This window comes from Nymphalis io, chromosome 1 (genome assembly GCF_905147045.1).
Source record: "Nymphalis io chromosome 1, ilAglIoxx1.1, whole genome shotgun sequence".
NCBI lineage: Eukaryota > Metazoa > Arthropoda > Insecta > Lepidoptera > Nymphalidae > Nymphalis > Nymphalis io.
The window spans coordinates 4,689,388-4,712,171 of record NC_065888.1 but is presented as its reverse complement, the minus strand read 5'-3'; the positions used below and the strand labels follow the sequence as shown (position 1 = coordinate 4,712,171).

The 22,784-nt window shown below is 35.0% G+C and overlaps 1 protein-coding gene across 1 annotated transcript in view; it reads left to right on the top strand.

The window, feature by feature from the left end:
* Positions 1-8,587: 8,587 nt before the first annotated feature.
* Positions 8,588-22,784, top strand: part of LOC126780784 (leucine-rich repeat-containing protein 15) — a 39,706-nt gene continuing 25,509 nt past the window's right edge. The window contains exon 1 of the mRNA XM_050505515.1: positions 8,588-8,751. The gene's annotated coding sequence lies outside the window, so the exon portion shown is untranslated. The remainder of the gene's footprint in view (positions 8,752-22,784) is intronic.

The window sequence follows — 22,784 nt, the reverse complement described above, 5'->3', positions numbered from 1 at the left end:
AAATTAAGTAGTGATGTCAAAACAGCTTATGATAGTAAAATATCAATGGTGGTCCAAATACACCAATTTTTTGTTGTTGAGAATTATATTTATTCAGTCATATTTTGTTCTCACCTATGGCACACTTGATACTAATACAATTTAAGCATCTTTGTGCAGGCTCGATACCGTCCACCACCAACACACCCAAACACTGTCACCGCCAAACACCTCTTCAAATTCCCCCAATTTTTCCTCGATCTGACAAAAGAAAAAAAATTTATACGATGATTTTTAATATATAAGTTTTTTATTACTTTCGATAAATAAAAACAAACTAATTTTAAATTATGTTTTAATTATCAAACTAGTTTTTGCTCTCGGCTTGGCCTACGTTTTTGGGGGGAGGTGTTAAATACAAAAAAGTAGCCTGTGTTCGTCTTTGGTGTTGAAGCTTGCTTTATTACCAAAGTCGGTTCATTGGTTTATTAGTGTAAGCTTAACAGACAGACAGAGTTATTTTCGCATATATAATTTTAGTATAGATAAATAATAGAAAGTTCTAGTATTTTTTTTCCTGAGGCAATATTTTTTATGCATTTATATAGGCGAAAGTACTGGCATAGAGCATTGTATAACGTTGTGATTAGCGGACTACATTTACTGTTTTTACGAGTAAATAATAACGATTCGGTATTTCTAATATTTAACTGCTTCTAATTCACTAGGTGAGTCTCATTTTTCAAAACAAATTGTTAAAATAAACGTTTAAAAAAATCCCTCTTACTATAGTACAAAGAAAATAAAAATAAAATCTGTCGAAAATCGAATTTAAAAAAAAAACTGTCCAAAGAGTATTTAATAAAAAATATTCGTTACATTTCTTTTAAGAAATAGGTTTACAGAGAATGCTAGATGTGTTTGACTCATGCTTACATAATCTCGTTCCTTTCTAGAGTCTGTTTTGCGTGGTGTTCGAGTATACCCTGAAGCTGTATACCCATGCCATTCAAGTCTCTTCCGTATGCCTAGTGCACTCGACCATGACAGGTAATCTTAGTACACGGCCCCAGGCACTACTATTGTATACTAAAATGAAATATTATACAAGATAAAATACTTAGAGAAATCGAAAACGCACAATCCCCTTGATTTATCATGCAACGGAAATCGTCATAAATCTCTTTGGAGTTCAAACAACATGATAATAATATTCATCAATATAATATATTGCTATCGTAAATCGATAAAACATATTAACGATGCGAATATTTTTTTGTGAAGAAGTGTTTTGTAAATAAAGACAAAAAAAGAAAAGTGAGAGAAAGAGAGAGAAAAAAATATGTTTCAATGGTTAGAATTAATCCTGATTTCCTTCCTTTTACATTATGTATATATATTGTGATTATAATTCATCTCGTGCTTGACGCTGAAGGAAAACATCGTAAGGAAACCTGCATGTGTCTAATTTCATTGAAATTATGCCACATGTGTATTCTACCAACCCGCATTGGAGCAGCGTGGTGGAATAAGCTCCAAAACTTACTCCTCAAAAAAGGGAGAGGAGGCCTTAGCCCAGCAGTGGGACCTTACCAGGCTGTTACTGGTTAGAATTAATCCTGCCTTCTTTCCTTTTACATAATCTAAATTTCGGCAAATGTTTACGATTCGATGATTCCTTTTTTTTAGAAGGATATTTTTCTTATACTGGATGTATTCATACATACATACATCTTATCAAATTTTCAAGTACTTTTTCGTAGCATACAAAATAAATAACGGTAGGCACCCATACTTAACAACAACAAGTAAGTGAAATAAAACTAACCACGACTCAATGAAATAATTGAATTCAGAAATTTTATATTAATACAAGGACAAACTTCCGTATTTTCTTACATTTATATCACACATTTACATTACGTATGTAGATACTTTATAATAATAAACTGCATTAATGAATAACGTATCATATGAATCAAGTGAGTATTTGTATGTATGAGATCCTCCAGACCGATTTCGGCTACGGCGGACAATCTAAAGAGAGATTAGCAAGAGTTATTATAGTGCACAAGTGTGTGCGCAAATACAGATGCACTCTCTATTCCCTAACTCTCTTAATCCGATGGGATGCCAATCCGACACGACTGGAAGGAGTTCAGGCGCAGGACCAACGACTTTACGAGCTTTCCGAGACACGGGAGTGTACACACAACTTCCAGACTCCGTGCTGCTATTAAGAATTTTCAAAAGAAAAACCCAATAACTTTATATTGACCGACCACCATTTTGGATTTGAACCCAGACCTCCGGGTCTGCGATCTTATATCTAGCCACTAGACCAACAAGGCATTTGTAAGTATAGGAGGACCTGGAACCTATCTATCGGCGTCGGGTAGGCTGCGGCGTTCCACAGGGGTCAGTTCTCGGCCCAATTCTTTGGAACGTCAGCTTTGATTGGCTTCTGAAGGCACCCGTCCTTCCCGGTATGGGGTTGTTGTGTTACGCAGACGATACCCTCATTACCGCGACGGGGCGGGACTTTGGGGAAGCGGCCCGCCTGGCCGAAGTTGGAACAACTTTGACTGTGGACCGAATGGAAATGCTAGGCCTGAGAGTCTCCATATCCAAAACGGAGGCTCTCCTCTTCCACGGTTCACGGACGGTGATCAAGGTGCAGGCCCAGATGAAGTATCTGGGCCTGATCCTGGACGGGCGATGGAGCTTTAGGCAGCACTTCGTGCAACTCGGCCCGAAGCTCGTCAACACAGCTGCCGCCTTGGGTCGCCTCTTACCCAACGTGGGAGGACCGGGATCGCTATGTCGGCGCCTCTATGCCGGCGTAGTGAGGTCGATGGCACTGTACGGTGCCCCGATATGGGTCGATGCGCCGACTGCTCATAACCGGGCCCTCCTACGGAGGTCGCAGAGGGTCATAGCGGTAAGAGCGATAAGAGGGTATCGTACGGTGTCTTGGACAGCGGCGACGCTCCTCACGGGCGATCCGCCCTGGGAACTCCAGGCGGAGGTGCTCGCAGAGGTGTACCACTTCCGAGCCGAGGCGCGAGAGCGCGGCGACCGTCCAGGGTCAGCGGATGTCGGGCGGATCAAGGCTCTAGCTCAGCAAGCCCTGATAGCCCGATGGGAGGAGGATCTGGGGTCCCCCACAGCGGGCCTGGTGACAGTGGAGGCGGTACGTCCCCACTTGTGTCGCTGGGTCAAAAGAAAACGAGGCACGCTCTCGTTTAGGTTGACGCAGGCACTTACCGGACACGGCTGCTTCCGTAAGTACCTGTATAAGATAGCACGGCGGGAAATGTCACCTTCCTGCCACGAGTGTGGTGCGCCAATCGACACGGCGCAACACACCCTGACGGAGTGTGCCGCATGGGGGCCCCAGAGGCATTCCCTGGCGGCAGTTGTCGGCGGAGACCTCTCCTTGCCGAGCATCATCAACGCGATGCTCGGAAGCGAGGAGTGCTGGTCGGAAATGGTCTCCTTCTGTGAAAATGTGATATCGAAGAAGGAGGCCGCGGAACGGGAGCGGGAAGAGGACGCCGCTGCAAACCTGCTCCGCCGAAGAAGACCGTCGCCGGGACTAGGGGATTCTCATTACCCTGGTAATTCCCCTAGAGAATGGAGGCCTGCATAGGCAGGCCGCCCGTCAGAGCGTCGTGGTAGCATGCGCAAGCGATCCCGTGGCGCTCCTTGTTATGACGGAAAGGGTACCGCTGGTTTTTTAGTGGGTATTCCGTTGTCCGGGGCGCACTCGGCGCCTTGGACATCGTCGAGCCCCACATACCCCCCCACTATTCCCGTGGGGGAAACGCGTAATACGTTTTTCCAGCGACAAAAAAAAAGGACCTGGAACCTATAATTTTTTTATTAAGTTTTTATTGTCAAATATACTTAAACAACATACTTTTTTCTTTACGAAACTTATGGTTGAACGCATTCAAACAACTAAAACCAACTTTTTTCCTCTTTTTTGTGCGTATATAGTATGTAGCACGAAATATTTTCAATTTAATTGGTTTTATTTCGATTGCGTTTTTATAAAAAAATATATTTAACATTTTTCAATGATCACGTATTAAAATCTTAAATTATATATTTAAAATAGTTTGGTATCGTAAAACCGCGATTGTCCGAAAGAGGCCCATGAATGCTTCCAAATAACGGTACATAATTATGTATAAGTACACATTATGTCAAAAATCAAATGTTATGTTTTAAAAATATATATATGAAAAAGCAAAAAAAGAAAAACATATTATTATTATTTTATTTGTCTTAATGGAAGCAGGTGTGCAATTGCTTAACCTGATTATGGGAATTGATCTTGACATATAAGTAAACATTGAATGTGATTCTACCTTTAAAAAAATATTCCGACTTGAGTATATTAAATGTTTTTATTAAAAAAAGGAAAGACTTAAAACGAAACCCCCTCCACCTTCGACCTTGGACGCGTTACCACTAGATAGGTTCGAATGAAACGAAACACGATGTTTCGTAAATGGATGCTACATGCTTGTGCTGTAAATAAAAAGAGTTTCGCGGTAGTCAAAACATCGAATCAAATAACATATCCTGACGGACAAAGTAGCAGGCTTAGATAGTCAATAATTACACGACGTTGACGTGTGGCCCCCTAGACGTGATTGATATACATTCGCATCGAGGCTAATCGCTGTTAACGGATTGATAACGACCGGTAATAATGCGAAATTGACGAACCTGGTATTTAAACGTGAAGCGATTTTTTTTTACATTTAAAAAGTTATATTATATATTTATAGATAATATAATATTAATATTATTATAGTTCCTTAAGATTTTCAATATTTAAGATATACTCGTATAACCTTTTTTTAACGCTGGAAAAACGCGTTACGCGTTTTTCCCACGGGAACAATGGGGGGCATGTGGGGCTCGCCGGTGTCCTAGGCGCCGAGTGCGCCCCGAACTTCGGAATAGCCACTTGAAAAACCAGCGGTACCCTTTCCATCTTAACGAGGAGTGCCACGGGATCGCTTTCGCATGCTACCGTGACGCTCTGACGATACTCGTACAGCCTATTCCAACCACAACAAGAATAAACCCAAATAAACAACTTTGTCACCGATACCAATTGACGCGATAGTTGAGATTTTGAATAATCTATGATATTCACTATGGATTCGTGAAAAAATGGCGTTTTCATTGTCCACGAAGTTGTATCGGAACTTTGAAAGTTAAATTAATGTGGTTATAACTAGTTAAGTGGAATAGTGTTGTATTATAAATGAAGGCAAATTAATCAATTGGAAAATCGCATGCAATTTGTAAATCTAAGGTGTGTTACCTTTATTATTTTTAGAATAGGGTATAGAGACGTTTGCTTTACATTTTGTTAACTTTGCACTGTGCTTTCATATATATTGTCTTTTGAATATACGTTCATAACCATGTCAATAAAAAAAAAAAAAACAATATTATATCTAATGTTTCAAAAATTACTTAAAATTAATAAACGTCTCTATAAGCACATACACGATGAACAAACAAATGAAAACTAGGTCGATCTTTATAGAATAGGTCATTAGAAACATATAGCGAGAAAAATTGCGATACGAACAATGTTTAAGTAACGGTTGTCTGCCGAATATTAATAACAGTTCGAAATCCGAAGTAGGCATGCAGAGCTAATTAAAATCTCCCAGTAAGTATTGTGACAGCAGATAGAATAGAGTAATGAGAGCCCAACGCGAGAGAAAGCGGTTCCAAGCAAACCTTGGGAGCTTAAAACATTGAGTACGGACTAACAGATAAGGCATTATGAGCTTAAAACGAAAACATTAATACGAATATTTTCCTTATCAGAATTAATCTAAAGTAATTTAATTTAGAATTAACGACACGATTTCATAATAACTGTCATATTTGAAAAATAAATTTAATCGAATATAAAATAATCGAATTAAGATATATTAAATTATTCATTCTTTATGTTATTACTTTTATTGAAACGAAATGAATCATCCATATGTATATCGAACATACAAGATCTAAACACATATCAATAGTATGCTGTCAACAGTGACCGGCCTTCTCGCGGTTATTAACCCATGATTAGGACTTGCACAATTGCAACCAGGCTAGCGGCCACCGCATTCCTTGTTCCCACGAAATAATATTCGTTGTTTGACCGTTGTTGTTTAAGATTCTAGTTGTTATTTACTTTCATTTACAGCTAAATGTAATAATCATTTTAATATTGAATTGGAATTCACTGGTAACAATTTGAAATCATTAATTCCGTACAATCGTTTACTTTGCTGTTCTCTTTTTAATCTATGTCAGATAAAATTAAAAATATACAATTATTAAACGTCAATAGTCGATGTTAAATTAACAAAAATAGCATTTGATATTTCGATCAGATTATAAATTAGAGCTGTATACTTTAATACATATAATGCTCTATTTATATTGATAAAATGCCACCTCTACACTTACGTTAACTGTTAACCTGTACATAGCTTCTTAACCATAAAATAGCAACTGTGATATATGCGATCGCGAGTTTTATATTAATTTATTGGCAGTAAATGGATAAACTACCGGTCATTGGAAAGTGGTCAGCGCTTCAGACTTACTGTTGATTAATCTTTACTCGCATTAATCGATGTCCCGTTTTACTTATTTATCAAAAAGCGCCGACAATTCTAGAATAATTAAATTACATTTATTTATAAAATAAAATAAATTGTAACGTTTTAGTTATTTTTTATATCGTTTATAACTTTATAAAATATGTATTCGTATTTTTTCCTTGAATTTTTCACTCATTAAGAAATTTCTATTATACTTTTGTAAGCTCTTCTGTTGTGTTAATTTCATCTCTATTGTGAATTTTAACAAAGACCTATTTTTACCTTATAAAACATTTTAAATAAGCATAAAATCTAGGTACTATTATATATAAAAAAAGTCTCAAAAAAAAAGCGAAAACATTTTTTACGAACGTTAGATTAAAAGTCTTATCGATTTTGACTTTCACGGGTGCTTAGCATCAGTCAGTTTGATATATTATTGCCCGCTTGAATAATAGACCCAGTGTCGGCATTTCAAAGAAATCCTAATGTTATACCTATTGCAATACATATAATCTTTATACTGTCCCCGTTTTTTTTTATTCGAGTTATAAGTGATAAGCAAATGCTAAAATTATTCAATGTTAAGGAAATGGGTTTTAAATTTTTAACATAACACATATTGTTTAATATTAAAAATATATATTATATTTTTGAATTTGATGCTTACACGTGACATAAAATATCATATCTACTTATGTAACTAGTGAAGTTTGTCTGAACTGTTGTTGTTATTGTTTGGAAGAATGTATAAATATGAAAATATGCTGTCACCGACGCTCAAATTCAACTAGCAGTTAAATATTATGTTTATCTGATTGTACTGTACTGCAACTTGTACTGGGATAAAATTCAGATTTGACACACACATATGTGACACTAACAGGTGAAGTTCAAATAAGAGTTTGTAAAAATATAGTAACACAAGTTTCGTTTTTGTAATGTTGTACTATATTTAATTGAATGCTTGAATTGTTTATTAAAATCTCATATTCTTTACATTCCAAATATAGACTTAACGATACAAAATCTCAAAATCTACCTAACTACGCACGGTTTTACCTCAAAATTAGGGTATTTTTTAAAATGGTAAGATATATTTGAAATAGCCAGTATCAAGTCAAGGCGATCTATCTGCCTGCACTATAATACAATAAGGTTAGGAGATTATTTCAAAACGCTTTAATTATACGGGATGGTGGATACGACCTGTGGCAGAATTTCATTCGTAATAAATATGAGGTCTATATTTGATCCGATTTGATCATTATTTCATTTTTAATAAAGTCTGTCAATTATATTATAATCACATAGCAAATTTGCTCGCTAAGTAACCGTGTATAGATTTACTAACGTATTATTAGTTAGTATACATTAGTTTAAAAAATGGAACTAAATTATCATTTGTTGCGCCATCTATCTGTGTAATGTTGAGACATTTCGTTCCTAGTAGCTAACAAAAAAGCAAGTCTAAAAGAGAGTGGTAACAATTATTTCATTGGTTGTTGTGTATATAAAGTATTTTTTAAATGTTACCAGAGATGGCGCCACTCGTAACATTGATAATTTAATATAATTTTAATTTCGATATAATTGATTTATTTTATTACAACCCCACTCAATAAGTAGTAACAAAATCAAATGTATAAACGTCAATTATTTTTTCACCTATTCATTGGATGTTTATGTATTTTTTCATATTTATTTTTCGTTTAGAAACCATTCTAAAACTTTTAAACTTTTTTTAAAATCAACAGAACATTATACATTTTTGTTTTAATATTTCGCATGATTTTTAAGACGTTCAAACATGAGACATGACATTGTTGAGCGCACCCGTGATGTAGGTTGCTGCACCTCAGATATAAAATACGACACTGATTAAATATATCTGTCCCTTTTTCTCGCTGAAACCGAAGGCAACGTGTGAAAAAGAGAATAAGGTACCGCGTCACTGAGCAAACAAGGTTTAGCCTTCCGAGTCTATGCTGTGAGTAACACTCGACGGCTTGGAAGTTGGAACGAACCGGCGCCATTACTCTCGACGTATTCGTACGAACGAGATCTGTGTGTGTACTTTTCGCTTGTTTTACTCCATCGATCGTGTTAGAACATCATTACTACGCAGTGCAAGGTAAGGGACATGAATTTATAAATTATTTTGGAAGCAGTGCGTCGAATTTTTTGAAGTGAGTGCGAAATAATTGTTATTTGTGGGACAGAGGAGCTTTCTCGCTTATTTATGCAAAGAATTTAACCGAAGGCGGTGTGTGCATATATAAGAGACGGAGGCTCACAGGCGAGGCGCGGCGAGCGGCGCTGCCTTCGTCGCCTGCGCACCCCGTAGGCATCCATAAAAGTGACAAATTTAGTAATTTACGTGTTGATTTCGTTCCGTTTTGTGTTTTAGTGACTTTGTGCCTTACTGTGACGCGTTGTGTTTTGTTTCTTGCAACAACAATAGTCGAAGCATTACAGTTCGTTTTTGACTTTGGTCCTTTGTGCGTTGTTGAGAACATTTCGTATGAATTCCTTGCGTCGGCGCACAGTATTGACATCTTAGGTAATCCTCGTCGAGGCTGAGTGCCTTATCTTGCTCTACGAGTTTCTTATTAATGTTAACTTATGCTTACTGTGCATACTCATATATTTTACTTTGTTGTCACGTCTGTATGCATTTGTCAGTCACGTGTGCATTTTTCGATACATTTTGCAAATTAAATATTGTAAATTGAGTAAACTGAATTGTGTTTATATTCTTATTATACAAAAAAAAAGAACACTATACGAGTTAGTTTTGATCTGTGAGAATGGTTAATAGTAACTAATTGCTTAATATATTATATATGGATCATGATTCAATGTTTAATTCGAGTTTTAGTTTGTATAATAAAAACTGGCACTTGGGCAAAGAACAGATTACGAAATAAAGAAACACCGTTATGTTACTATTCTCCGATATGACTCATGATTATAATCCAAGTGTGGTCAATATGTTTCTTTGTATATCGAAACACGGGGATCATGATGTATGTAAAGTTTCAACTAATACTAAATTGTTGCGTAGATAAATGAAACAACTGTATAGAAACGGCTAGATATTATATATAGTTCTCACTTATGTACAATTTGTCACGCAAACATTGACACACACCTTTCACACCTTTATGAATTTATCGGCGATTTCAAATTTATCTAATCATTGTCATTCACTTTAAATGAGTGCCAGCTTTTATCCATTCTATTGTACTCGACATTTGATGTCCTTTGTAATATTTAAAATATAAACAAAAATTGTATTTTTTTTCTTATTCTTTCATTCACTAAATGCAACACCTAACTATAGGTTTAGTAAGAAATTAATTTTTTATAAATTTATAATAACGTGTAATATAATAAATGGAGTCTTTTATTTATGTGTCGCTTCTTGCTCAGGCTGATGTTTTAATGATGAAATATATTCGAATATTTCGATAATAGAATGCAATCGTAACACTGAAAACATCGACCTTCGTTAAGGTATACGTGACGGTCGGTCAGCTGCTGTTAACACTTCACTGACCATTATCAAAACCTTGATTGACAGATCGAAGCCTCTTGATATCCTTCTACGCGATCGATTTAAACGCTCCGATTGTCCTTTCCACGTAGATATTTCACTTCTTTCAACCCTAACACAATCACATACAAATACACATACACGCACGCTCAATCTCGCATATGCTCATACTGAATTTAAAAAAAAAAATTAAGTTTTAATCGTACCGTAAATACTGTTATTTTTTTATCGTCTAAGCTGATTTTAATGCTCCAGTTTTTATTATCCCCAATACATATCTATCGAATGACCTCCATAATTGAGTCGGGTATTACAAGTTCTGTGTTGAATTGATCCCATTCATGTATTGAATTCTATTCGTTTCGCTCTCAAATAAATACCGATTGTTTTACAACTTCCTGTATCGAAGTCACCCCATCTGTCTGCTTCGGATATATTAGGGAGGTAATTTTGCCGTTATTGCTGTCCCAAATTCAAATTTCATGTAAATTGTGTGCTTTGCCGACTATTTTGGAGAAATTAATGTAACTTTTATAACAATTGAAAATATTACAATGTTTCTGAATATATACATTGAATAAATATTATTATTTTAGTAATGTATTTATAATGATTTTGATGTAGATGCTTAATATATACTGTTTCGTTCGTAGTATGAATAGTGAACGCAGTATGTCGTCGCCGAAACACGAATGTTCAAAATTACGCGTGTATTCATAACTACTTCGTTCAGAAGTTATATGAAAGAGTTCTTATCATTTAATATTTCACTAAATATTTCTAATAAAAATCATTTGCATTTTTTATGCAACAGTTTAAATAAAGCGAGCAAGGCATGTAAGAATAAAATATTACATAATTAACTATTTTTAACTTAAAATAAACAGATACAATTTAATAAAGTAATATAAGCAACGGCTTCCCAATTGGTATAATTGATCCTGTAATTTTTTTTTTGCACAAAAGTACGATGACGTCACACCAGACTAGGACGTTAGCTGATCATAGCAATCAATCGGCACAATTGAGACGGTCTAGTGAACGATGCGCAAAAACAAGTATTAATTCCACTCGAGGTCTTTGAATCTCATATTTCATATAGATACTCATCTTTATTAAAGAACTCAATTCTATCAGCGGTATGTGTCCATCAAAACTTGATATATTCATCACTTAGAACTACTTACAATAATTAGATTTTAGAACTATACTTTAATTCTGTATTTATTTAATCGATGCCCAATTATTATCTTTCAATTCAGTCTTATATATTTATCAGTCAGATAATATAATTGCTTAATAAAAACGATACATACAATCAATTGCTTAGAACGCAATTTCCGGATTGAAACAGTGACGACCAGTAAACAAAGTTCGTCTAATTTTTGTACTTTTATTTTATTAACGATCCGTTGAACGGTAGCAGTTAATGTACTACAACGCCATCTAGCAGCGAGTTCCAAACGTATTTTGGGTTTGGATTAAAACATGGATGGATAAATGAATAGTAATTAGTATAAAAATCTTCTCCATAAAAAAAATATCGGCACACACAACATATATATTACCCTTAGCAAGGATTTATTATTATCTTTATAAAGTTAAAGCTATAATAAAAGGCTGATGATTCCGGGTTCAGATAACAACAATTGATGTGTATTAATTGGGGTTCTTCTGTCGAGAAATTCTTAACTGCTCCGAAGCACGTCACGCCGTTAGTTCTGCGCCTGAACTCTCTCCGAATCGTGAACGTGTCAGGTTGACGTCCCATCAAATTATTAGTTTAAGCCTGTGCACTATTATCTGCTGAGCAGCTAGTCTGCTTTGAAATAGGTCAGATGAAAATCATCATTATAAAGCAATCAAATTCAAAATCAGATTCGTTATTTCTGTTCATTCATTCGATTGGGTTGAAACAAACTTATTGGCACTTATGTAAACGTTTCTGGCATTGTACTATCAGACTAGATGGCGCGCGAGACACAATAGATAATTGTTAAAAAATTGACATGCATGATTTGCCAGATTTGTTAAAAATAAATCTGAAAGCAACATAGCGAACTCACGTAATCTTTAAACTCGGAGATGGATCGAAAGTTGATTATAATTCAATCATAAATGTATGTATGTAGTTATTTTTGTGTTAGTTAATGAATTCTTTCTTTTTTTGCACACGTACCAACGTTCATTCCAACAATTCCTCAGGTTGGATGGCAGATAATTATTGGACAATATATTTTGTGTTGTGCCATCGTAATAAATGATATATAACCAGTGAATAAAACAATGTAAGTTCCAATAGGAACAATCGGTGTTCATCATTGCGAATCATTAATCTAATGAAATGGCAACCTTGTACGTAAATGGCGAGCGTTTATTATACAGAGGAAGTCGACTTATCAGGAACTTGAAGCAGAATAATAGTTCTACAACAAGTATAACAGAAATTTAATTGGCTTTGTTCAAAAAGTTAAGTATTTACGTTTAAAGAGCCTACATGAGTCTAAACCGAATATTTGGTTCAAACCTAGACAATTACTGCTGAGTTTTTATTAAAGAAAATAGCGTGAGGAAACCTGCATCCTTTTCAAGAAATTCCGCCTCTGTATCCACCAATTGGAGCAGTGTTGGAATAAGCTTCAACTTAACCTAAAAAGGCTTAGAGGAACCCAGCAGTGGAATATTTACAGGCTTTTATTTGATTTTAGGTAGACGTAAATGTTTATTAGTGACTGTCCTAATAATACGCAAATTATACATTTCTTTAAAAATATTTTACGTTACCTACTTAGATTTACCGCTAAGGTATTCGAAACATCTGTCTTCGTTCAGCTAAGAATCCGATTTAAAGACAGATAATATCTCTTGGCAAGTCATTATTAGAAAATTACTGTTTCTCTTCAATTAACAGTATATTTTTTATTGATAAAAAAAAGACAAATTCTATTAATTAACAATGATCGTTGTAATTATTATAATAATATTTGCTTGTCGCTTAAAACTCATACAAAGTTCTCTAACACAAATTATTAATAAACAATTATTATCTCACAAAATAAATGGAGACCAGATTCTTATTAAATGTTACATTTTGAGAAGTTGTTAAGTGCAAATAGCACAATCAAGTTTATTATTTAAAAAAAAAGGCATTTCAAACACAGAATTCCCTGTTGTAAAAGCAAGCTGTTCTTAGAATCCGAAGAACATTCCCGACATTTTGCAAAATGCACGCACGTCGGCAAACCTTTATTATTCGAGCCGCTCGAAATAGTTTTGTTTGCATTTTGAGGAAGTCATCTGATGATAGCTAATAGCTTACGATTTCCGCTTGAGTGAACTGTAAACAGAGGATCCTCTTCCAATCGGCATTACTGACTTGGAATCTTATGAGCCTTCATAATTAATCCATGTCGTATTTAAAACTTCCTTGAAGTAACAATTCATATAAAACTTTTAAGAAAAGACTTTGTTCATTGTTTTTATTTCACAGTTACGAATAAATCTACTAAAAAGAATATGTTTAATTAACTATTATATGTTTTATAGTTTTTTTTTTAAGTGGAATGTTAACACGTATTTTATTTTATAATATATTTAATACAATTAAAACGAAAATTGACCGTTTCTCAAGAAATAAATTAAAATATACTTTAATAAAGAGTGTAACTTAAAAAGTAAAAAATTCACTTTTTATTTAACGCATTTAAAAACTATGTACCTAGGTATATCTAGTTTTAAAATAGTTTTATTATAGGAGTAAAATTGACAAGCCGTAATTCATTCAAATTTTGCGTTGGATAAAATTGATTGATATCCGATAGAATTATTTGTTCCTAAGATAGACATGATGAAAAACTCAAAGAAACACTTACTAAACTAAACTAAAATATGTATTGTCTACACACACATATACAGATTTGTAAATCCGTAAATCTGACTCATTATATTCCAAATTCGAAAATAAAATAGTCGAAAGAAATTTCCGAACAAGGACACGAAACGCATGAAATGATCTCGACAAGATACTTCTTGTTTCACAACAATACGACGTTTCATAACGTGTATGGATTTCAAATGACATACTTGACACGTAGATGACTCCATTGTCGATAAATTTATTAGTTATTTTGACATATTATTGCATGTTACTTAAAATCTAACATAAAAATATATTATATTCTTCATAATACGTGGCAGTCGCCTCATTAACATATAACTTTTTGTTTTAAACTTAACTCATTTTAAATTTAATAAAACAGCTGTAATGCTGTATTCTATAAGAACTCACTTTGTATGGTGAAACGTTATAGAACCGATTTGTGTTGATGCGCTAGTATCATTAAAATGTTATAATAATCACTGTCAATGTCATGTTTGTTCTTACCTTAGTGGGGGGGAGGGGCAGTGGGTAGAGTTAGCCTCTTCATAATAAATGGTATTTAATGGTAATTAAAAGTGCTATTCTTCATTTTACAGTCAAATAAAGATATTTTCAAAGCATACATTTGTATTTAGGTATGAAACGCATTAGTAATTTATAGACCATTCCAAAAAAAAAAGTCAAAAGTCGAGATGGCCCAGAGGTAAGAACGCGTTAATCTTAACCGATGAACGTGGGTTCAAACCCGGGCAAGCACCTCTGAATTTTCATGTGCTTAATTCCTGTTTATAATTCATCTCGTGCTTTTCGGTGAAGGAAAACATCGTGAGGAAACCTGCATGTGTCTAATTTCATTGAAACTATGCCACATGTGTATTCCACCAACCCGCATTGGAGCAGCGTGGTGGAATAAGCTCCAAACCTTCTCCTCAAAAAGGGAGAGGAGGCCTTAGCCCAGCAGTGGGACATTTACAGGCTGTTACTTACTTTTTAGACCATTCCAATGAAACAAGAGTCAAAATAAACAAACCACTGGGTTAACTATACCATGCGATTTCCTAATAGCTCTTCCTTATTATGTTCTAAACAGTTCTTGATTAATATATCTTAATTTGGAAAGCAACACTATTTAACTACTTATATTTATTAAAATTTTACTTCCAAAGTTTCGATAACGGTTAATAATATCATGTCATGAGTCAAAGTTGTTCATGTCTACTCATCCTTTGTTTTACTATAATTTATTTATAAGGAAAAATATAGTGTGATTATTATGAATATTCCCGAAATTGATAATTAAAGTAAATGGAGCTTGAGGCAGTCTGACTCACCGACTGTTGGGCAAGTGAGAAAACGTATTTAATTCGTTCACTGGTTATAAAATTCGACACTCGATCTTTTAAACATACGATTGATTTTAACTCGATACCTGTATGCGAACAGCTTATCGTTAGTGGAGTTTTCCTTTAATTCTTCAAGGTGTTAACAGTATTGTCAAATCTCAACCATGAAGTTTATTTACGTTTCTTATTAGGGTCAAATATAGTATGAATACATCGGAGGTCGTATATAAGATGAATCGTTACATATGAAATATTTCTAAATTAGAGAGATATAAAGATTTCTATTGTTATGTAAAATCTGCATCACTTTTTTTACACACGCATTATTTATGTACCAATTATATTCTAAGGAATATTTAACGAAAAATATATTATAACGAAACGAACAGCAAGGAAATCGGTAGTTTTATCTTTAAAGAGATACTTGCTGCTGAGTAAGCTGTATGAGTCAGGAATTTTAATCAAATTTTGTAATAATTTGGAGAAAAAGCGATATATATCTCGTGATTTAATAAAATAGGAATGTTTTAGTATAGACCAACATGTATAACTAAGGCTTATACCTGAACCCAGTCTGCATACGCACCTTATCTTACCATTTTCCTGATAACCTCAATCGCTCTATTTATCATAGAAAGCCATAATGAAAACAAGTCAACAACCTCATATGACTATACTAAACAGCGGTGTAATCGAAATTAAAAAAAAGCGTATATTAGTATCATAATATTATAAAATAAAACAGCATGTATATCAACGATTGAGGAAAAACATAGTAGGTCAAGTGAAATAAATTATAATGTTTATAAAATATTATTTTATGTAAAAGCGATTCAATTTATTTATATAACAAAAAACATGGCTAACACATTTAATAATTTCATTTATGGCTATCCTAAATATCTTTAAATATTTCTTCGTAGTCTTATCACTTAAGAATGTGACATGCAAACATAATAGTTCTAGAACAATAAAGTATTTTTATCCTGCCTCAGTAATGTTTGAGATAAGATTTAGTTACGAAGAGATTTAAGACATCAACTCCTGTATATATATAATAATGAATATAACTAGATATATAAAATTCGCTCGTTTAGGCTTTGTGCACATGTATATGATCGTACTTATAGAATGATAAAAGTTCGAAAATGTTGTAAAAATAGCAAAAAAATATAAACACAATATAGGGAAAACTTGTTGGCAGTATTGCAAGTGATATTACTTATTCTACGCATTCAAGTTTTAATAAATAATTAATATAATAAGCATTTTGTCAATAAAGAAATATATCATCTATCGGCTATATTACCTACTCTCAATTTTATATTATTTTGAAAACAGTTCATGACGTAATGTTATTTCATAATTCTGTAGTAAATACAAAGACATTACACTCCTTTTTTGGACTTCGCGAAAAAGCTACAGTACTTCCTGTCATCCATTCAGTAATGTCGTGCAATATGATTTTATTTGACATAAGGTCATAATCACATTAGATTTTAAGCGAGAATCTTTTTAAGATTTCCTAAAGCGTACGTTCATATGCAACGTTCATTAGTATGAGAAGAGGTTCTTTCACTGCGGAACGAATGAAACCACTGCATCTGATTTAAATTGTAAACAGATACACAACCAATCTCATATTGTTCATTCATTGCACAGTTTGCAAGATTTCAAAAAGTAATTTAATTTCTCTTGCATTCAAATTTGGTGGAATGCATTAATTCATTGTTTTTCTGATTCATAATATAATTGCAGAATTTCAAACGAATCAATTTTAGTTTAAATTCAGCTGTAAGTCACGCGAAGCTCCTTTCATCGTTAAAATCAGCCAATACCAGACTCGCTGAACCGCAGTTGAACACTTCAAGGAATCTGACAATCATAAAACCTGCTCGTCGATTCGTTGAAAAACATTGCGTTTCAATAACTCGCTTACACGAAAATGAGCTCAGATAATAGTCGCTCCGTTTTCCACTTTTATTGTTGGTACCTTGTTTGTTTTCTCTACTTTCTCAATCGTAAAGAATATAAAAATGCCCTATTTCTTTGTTCACGTAATCGAGCGTCCAAACGAAATCTTGTATGCGTCTCGTTCGATTCAATAAGTTAGAACGAGATAGATGATCAGTCATTCATACACAAACTGGTATGCATCACTAAGTACATCGTTTCACCTTCTGCTGCAGTCCTATTATGCGACTAATTCAAAAAGACCTTACCTACGGTGTACCATTATTCGTCCGAACCGAACTTCATTTTACTGGAGGTATACTTGTGGGCGTGTTTTTATTTCTGTTCACGTCGGCGGCAATAAGTAATAAGGTAAACATTAAGTATCTAATGGAGGCAGTTTGACCAGTTTTAAAAGTCAATTTATATCTATACTAAAAAAAAATGTGGAATTAAATAAATATTGACAAGGGAAGGAGCCATTATTGAATTTAAATAAAAAAAAATAATCGTGAATCAGCATTACGCAAAAAGATAGGGAGATATTTAGAAATCGCAATTGCTTATTTATATTCCTCGTATACGAACAAAGACAGCTTTTGCAGCAACATTTGTTAAATAATGAACGTGTTGTTGATAAGTTCGAAGCTAAAATACTTAAGATAAGAGGCGAAATAACGGTAACTCGTAGGCTTCCCAAGAACTCTAACAAACGGTAATTTTGTTGCATGTTCTTTTGAACTTTGAATATTAAATTTAGGCTGTTAATAAACTTTAAATATAAAACGGCTCGTATGAAACTTACTACTGATCTAACTACTTACAAAAACGCTGTGTATTATCTGTTATTTGATATTCTTAATATATTAAGACGGTATATATACATAAAACGAATAGAAATTGTATGTTGCTCAAATCGAGTCTTCTCTCCAAGCTGCCGGCATATGGTCTGCCTGCTCAGCTATGCACCTGGATTGCCAGCTTCCTATACAAGCGTAGCCTTCGTGTTTTAGTTGATGGTTGCGCTTCACAATTCTATGTAGTGAATGCTGGGGTCCCCCAGGGATCTGCGCTATCTCCCACACTCTTTCTTTTGCATATCAATGATATGCTCTCTCTTGGGAACATACATTGCTATGCAGACGATAGTACAGTGCATGGTGGATACCACGGACGCGCAGTGGCTGGGCGAGCGGAAATTGAGGAGAGGCGGAAGAATCTTGTCATTGAACTCGATAGGACGTTAGAGCTCATCGCCAAATGGGGCTCTGATAATCTTGTTGAGTTTAATGCCAAGAAAACACAGGTATGCGCTCTCACGGCGAAAAAGTCAACATTTTCCCCTCTTCCCTCCCTCTGTGGTACTCCGCTGGTGATGCAAAGCAAAATCGCCATGCTGGGGATTGACGTTCGCTGCGACCTTAGTCCAAGGGATTACATCGAGGCTGTTATAAAAACAGCTTCACGGAAACTCGGAGTTCTGAACAAGGTGCGGCGCTTTTTCACGCCACAACAACTGTGCCTGCTGTACAAAACACAGGTACGGTCTTGCGTGGAATATTGCTCGCACCTTTGGGATGGCTCCGCTAAGTACCTACTTGAGGCCTTGGACCGGTTGCAGCGACGTGCCGTACGCATTATTGGCGACGTAAAGGTCACAAACACCCTTGAACCTTTACAATTGCGTCGTGAGATAGCAGCACTGAGCGCTTTCTATCGACTGTATCACGGCGAGTGCTCTGAGGAATTCTCTCTAATTCCTGCTTCCCCCTTCCTTCTTAAGTCCACGCGAGCTGGTTCTCGATGTCACCGCCTAACTGTGACATCAATTCCATCGCGAACAAAAAAATTTGGCAACTCCTTTCTTTGTCGCACTTCCAAAAAATGGAATTCCTTACCAGCTCACGTGTTCCCCTCCTCTTACAACCCGGGTTCCTTCAAACGAGGCGTGAAGAGGCATCTTGCGGGCCGGCAAGGCGAAGGTGGCTAGTGCAGAACGTTTTTCCCGTCTGTACTGGCCGTCGTCGCGTTTGGACTCTACTACCACTTACCATCAGGTGGAGTAGAGTCATTTGCCCTCCCGGCGAAAATAAAAAAAAAAAAAAAATTCAATTCAATATTTAACCATTATCCTTATATGTAAACATAAGTGAGAGTCAATATTGCCCAAGGGTTAAAGCACATGCATCTTAACTTAACATTCAATCCAATCGGTCCAAATCCGGTGCTCGTTGGTGACGAAAAACATTTTGGGTAACTTGCATGCGTTGGTTGAAATTCTATCACATTAAACTCCAAACCGTTAAAGAAAAAGAAAAAACCTTCGGTCAGCACAGCCGTTACAACACATTAAACAATTTAGAAGTCTAACAATACAAAAATAAAGCTAAACAAACCTTGTTTCAATATCGTCAAAACTTTTAAAAAATCAGGCCCAAGCCCATATACTTAGGTCCAGGGTTATTTCCTGTGTACAACATGGTCGTAACATCATTAACGTGCGTCCTTACAATTATTATTGTCGATGACACCGATTGCTGACAATTCTATGAGTTTTTAATGCTAGTGCTATCGTTACAATTATTTATGTATAGGTATTAAATATAGGTAGTTTTCCTTATCTAATCAATGGAATACTGTTTTTCAACCTTCGCTTCACTTAACTAATTTTTACTGTTAGTAATTATTTGTTGTGGCAACCCTACCACAGAACATATCTAATTGATTTTAGTGCTGTAAATTGCAGATTCCGAGATCCTCAATCCAATCTAAACCCATGTGGAAGCTATAAAAAAAAATTTCTATCAAAAGATTCTGAGTACCATCCAGTGGGGCCAGTGAGACCGCACCTGTGCACTATAATACGTCCTGCGCAAGCTAGGATGGTTAGCCTCCCATAAAAACTTAAAAAATATATTTCGTATTACGTAATGTATAGAAGAATACCAAATTGCATACTTTATAATGTATTGCTTATATGTGTGTGGGAGCTGTGTCGTGTCATTTCCATCAAGACAATCTTTATCTGTTGACACAGCTAAGCAAACATGTTGGTTGCATTAAAGAATTTGCATTAAATTACTTTGTTTACAAGGTTTTCTGAATTGACACAATATATTTACAAGGATTATCGTCGTAGAAACTTATCTTAAACTAACAAACAATTAGGTTTGTCATTTTTGTTGCGTGAAACTATTTAGCGCATTTTTATAAGCAAAATAAATATTCTTTAAATCTTTTTCTACTGATGGAAGGTCTTCGTGATGACCTATTTTGCCAGTGTCTGTTGGTTAAGGTATCCACTGCTGAAGGTGTCCAAATTCCCAATTTAAACCTTAAATAAATCGTACTGATGGTAGTAGGGCTTTGTGGCCGTCTCGGTAGTTACCACCCAGATATTCTACCACAAAACAGCAGCACTTGGTATTGCTTTGTTCCGGTTTGAAGGGTGAGTGAGCCAGTGTAATTACAGGCACAAGGGACATAACATCTTAGTTCTCAAGGTTGGTGGCGCATTGGCGATGTAAGCGATGGTTAACATTTCTTACAATGCCAATGTCTATGGGCTTTGGTAACCACATACCATCAGGTGGCCCATATGCAAGTTCGCTTACCAATACTATAAAAAAGTACTAATGTTCCTTTTTTATTTTTAGAATACTTCGAAAGTTACATTACATAATAGGAAGTAATAATACTCCAAACCGATTTCGGCCACGGCGGCCAATAACAAGAGAGATTAGCCAACTGCACAGGACATATTTTAGTGCACTAGTGTGTGCGCAAACATAGGTGCACTCTCTCTTCCCTCACTCTCCAAATCCGATGGGATTGCAATCCGACATAACCGGAAAGAGTTCAGGCGCGGGACCAACGGCTTTACGTGCACGGGAGTGTACACCTTTCCAACTTCCAAAATCCGGGACGCTACTGAGAATTTTCTGACAGGAAAACCAAGTAACTTTTTATTGGCCCGACCTGGGAATTGAACCCAAGACCTCTGGGTCTGCGACCTAACATCAAGCCACTAGACCAACAAGGCAGTCGATACAGTACATTATATATTACGCAATAGTAACTATGGAATCACTAAATATGTGTTCAATAACATAAGCGGCTTTCCTTATAAACGTTAACGGGTGATTAGTTAAACAATGCTGTGTCTTCTTCTTTCGAATGTCAAATCAATAATGTCAGATAGAGCGAAATCAATTTTGTTAACAAAAATCCGCTATGTAACGTTTATAAGTAAGGCTGAAGGAATTATCACTTTTTTTGATCATCTATTGATTTTTTTTCATACGACCTTTACGCTAACAGTAGATTATATATGAATACAACAATAACAGGCCCGTAGCAACTGAGCCGAATCGGTTAGTTGTAGTTAGTAACGAACAACAATAATAGTCGCGTATTTGAGGAAAACTACATTCTAAATTTGAAACTTCGTTCGTAATTTGAATTTAATCTGACAGCATTTAGTTGGCACATGACAAGGATATTAACACCGTCTCATTCAAATTAAAATTGTGTGCGCAATTTTAGCGCCTCATAACCTTTGCCGGCTTATAAATTAATGTAGTTCCCTATTCGTCTCATGTCCAAGATTTACGATTTGTCGTCGAGGTTGATTTAAGTGTATTTTTTTTAAACTGTCATAGAGTTGTCAAAAACCGAGTCCTTGCTTTTACGGACTTTGCATACTCAATTAAAAATATTATGATTATTTTTTTACGTTTAATTATTATTTCAAAGATTAATAAATATAAATGTGCTTATATATTAATCATATAAATATTTTAAATATTGTATGTGCTGATATAATCAATCGTGTATTATGAGGAAAATATTTGCCATACTTTCTGCAAATATATTTCCTTCATTAAATATATAATACGAATTGGTTTTCTCGTTAGATAGACGTTTGTGAACAGGATAGTTTAACGTTTATCTAATTTCAAGAATTATTTATAACTCCATTTGACTTTACATTAAATTATCAACTGATTGATTCACTACTTCGGGGTCGTACCGTATATGTACTGCGGGACAGCCACATAGCAATAAATCCCACGTGACGTGTGTCGTCTCCATACAGCCTTATGAAATCCATTCAACTTCAACCTGAGCCAAAAATGGCTTCCAGATCTTCCTTTTACATGGCATAAATTTGTATATTCAATTTAAGTAGGTATTATATACAAATAAATGTCTTAATATTTTTTTAGATAGCCAAAAAAATCCTTTTATTAATAATATATAAGTAGCTATTCGTTTGTTTTACGTCTTTCAATTCCAGTATAAAATATTTACAGGAGATATTTAAAATGTGTTTATTTCGATGAAAATCAAACATGTTATCATAGAAGATTAAAATTATAGATGCTGTGTTGTTTAGAGGGTGATTTGCTAAACAGTGTTTTCTTATGAAT